The sequence below is a fragment of the Acanthisitta chloris genome, unplaced genomic scaffold (genome assembly GCF_000695815.1).
Source record: "Acanthisitta chloris isolate BGI_N310 unplaced genomic scaffold, ASM69581v1 scaffold6888, whole genome shotgun sequence".
In the NCBI taxonomy this organism is placed as follows: domain Eukaryota; kingdom Metazoa; phylum Chordata; class Aves; order Passeriformes; family Acanthisittidae; genus Acanthisitta; species Acanthisitta chloris.
The window spans coordinates 119,209-122,301 of NW_008685339.1; positions in this window are offsets into that span (position 1 = coordinate 119,209).

Below are 3,093 nucleotides of genomic sequence, written 5' to 3' on the forward strand. Positions count from 1 at the left end.
GCTGCCCCCATGCCACGTGCCTAAGTATTGCTCACAGCTGAGTTATTTCTTGCTTCTTATGAGCTTTAACTGGCTTTTATCCTCAGTGAACTCATGAAAGACAAGTATCTAAAGTCAGCAGCATTGAAACGATGAATTGGCACAAGGAGAAAGAGGCCACTTAGGCGTTTCTTACAGCCCATTATCTAGATGGTTGCCAGAGGAGCGGATTTAAAGTCACTGTGCTACACCTGAATGTCGTTTATGGCTCATAAAAGAAAATCTGTGTTTAAGCAACAATAAAGCAGAACTGCACTTTCTATGTAAGAAAAAAATATTAAAAATATCCTTTCTCACAGAGCAGATGTATTTTTATTTGCCCAGTGTCTGCCTCCAAGGCATGTGGAGATGCTTTCAGCCAGAAAGCCTGAGTTAAGCAGGAGGACTCATTCCAGCAAGGATTTATGTTTGATTTTTACTCATTTTTCCACCTAAGCCTTAACACAGTGAATGTGACCTCCTGGCAAAGGCAAGACCTGAACACCCATGTACAACTGTAGATGCCAGAGGAACAAGGGAGATCCCCAGGCACAGGCAGCCACAAAGCCACGGCAGAAAGAAGCAGGGACCCTCTGTAGCCCAGAATCAGAGAACCAGAGAATCATTCAGGCTGGAAAAGACCTTCAAGTGCCACATCCAGTTATTTCCTGAACACCTGGTGGTGACTCCACCACCTCTCTGGGCAGCATATTCCAACGCCAGAGAAACCTTTCCATAAAGAAATTTTTCCTGAATACCCTAAGCTCCAGGATTTGACCAAACAAGGCGACAGCAGCCATCAAATCAATCACTCCAAGAGAGTCACACCTACCTGAAGATGCCTATTTTCACTCACCTGTTATCTGCTGGCTGATAAATTCCCTCATGTCAGACTCCAAGAAGTCCAGATCCACTTTTTTGGTCTCAGTGCAGACACCAGCTGGTGGTGTGTCACACAAAGCCATGAGGAAAACCTTCTAGAACACAGACAAGTTTTTTCCTATTATACCTCTGCCACGGTTTGATTTTTGAGAACCTTCTGCACAAAAACTAAGTCCTGATAACAAATATGCAACAATGATAAACTCCATCCTTCTGTCCCTTCACACTCTTCTGCTCTCCAGCTATATCCCACCCTCTGTCCACTACCACCCTCTCAGAGTCACAGCCACTTTGGGACTATCCTGCAGTGCACATCCCTGGAGAGGACCTTGTTCCTCCTTTCCAAGCCCCAGTGCTGCTGCTGTGGGGGTTTTTGCCTCCCAGCTCCACTTGTCCTCTCAGGGGCCAAAGGGACACAGTGGGTGCTCAGCCCCAGGTGTCCCATTCAAGGATCTGGAAAGGACCCACGTGTGCATGGTGCAGCTGTTGACAGCAAGGGTCCTGACCTTTACCTGCTCTCTGTCTGACCTTGTTTTTTGGAAAGTCACCGTCACAACACCATTCAACTCCCCAAGGAAGAGGCCTGGAGGTTTCCTTGGTCTGGTCTGCGGAGCAGGTCTGCAGGACCTCCTCAACACTCAGCACCACCCCAGGTGGTATCTTCAGTGCTGATGCTGCACTCTGAACACCAAACTGCAGAGACAAAAAAAAATACCTGGGAGTTTCTGCCAATCCAAGCCAGCTACAGCACCACATAGAAACAACACACTGCCCCAGAGGGAACCTGAGCTGAAAGTCCTGCTGCTGCAAACTGAACCACACACTGCAGGGATGCCAGAGCTGTAGCTAGCACCTTTAGTGAGGACACATAGCTGCAGAGATGCTGAGGCATGGGAAGCAATGCCCAACAGAAGCAGGAAATTAGGTTCTCAGCATTAACAAATTTGACCTATCAGCATGAAGGAGCACTTTCCTTGCAGTTCAGCCTTAAGAAAGGCTAACAGGAAGCTCAAATTATCCATTGCTTATAAGAAGCTTCAGCACAAAAAGCTACATTGCATTCCATTGTGATAGCTATGCCAACAGCCCTTCTCTGCAACCAGGAAGGCTTTCTCCTTTGGGATTTCTACCCACTTGGGGATGGGCCAGTGCTTTTATAGCAAGACCAGTACAAGGAGGGGATGGCAGACTCGGCAGCGCTGACAAACCTGTTTCTACAGGATTACCTTTGAGGAGGCAGCAGTGGAACATGTAGAAAGAAACAAGATAGTAATTCCAAAACTGTCTGGCTGTTGGGATCGCAGTGGGATGAGGACATGCCTGGATTTAACAAAAGTGTAGCCTTTGCAGTTAGCACTGTGCTGGAGCAGCAAAACAGACAAGGCAGCGACAGCTGGGAGACATCACTGATTTGGCATTACATACCTTGTCTCGGGATAGAGACAGCCATGACTCGAGGGCTTTGCCAGCTTAAAGCTCCACATCATGCCTCCTGCGGCGGCTGGATCCAGCCCCATACTCACACAGCACGGCATGGCAAATCCAGTGCAAACCATAACAAAGAGAAGAAGAGATAAAAAGGGATTTAATGCTGTCAGGACTGCTAACCCCCCAATTTCATCACAAGCAAAAACCACAGAGGGCTGAACCTGGATTAGTTCAAATATCTGCTCCATCTGCACATTTCCATATTTTTCTTCCACATGTTTCTTTCTAAGCTACAAACACAGCCTCTCATCATGCCCAACAGCTTTCACCTTGTAAATCAATCAGTTTTACCTTCCCCAGCAGCACAGGCTTCCTCAGATCCACTCCTCCAGCCTTCCCCTGCTCCTTTCGCCACTTCCCATGCACACACCAGTGCTGTCTCACATTCCTCCATCTGTGCTTTCTGCCCACTGCTAACAAACATCAGGAAAACACCAACTGACCTGTCTGCTCCTGCTCTAAACGACAGAGGGTGGCCTTGGGATTTTTATTTTTTTTTTTTTTTTTTTCTTTGCTTCTGAAAGGCATCTAGAAGAGAGGAAGAGGAGGAGGATGATGGCAAGTCAAACCACTTGTAGGCACAGATTGATTTTTTCCCTAGGTCTTTATTTTACAAAAATAACTTACAAATAGAGACAACTCTCAGCAGTAAGACCACTCACTCTGTGCAGAATGGTACAGCTCAGTGAAGCACGGGTATAGACA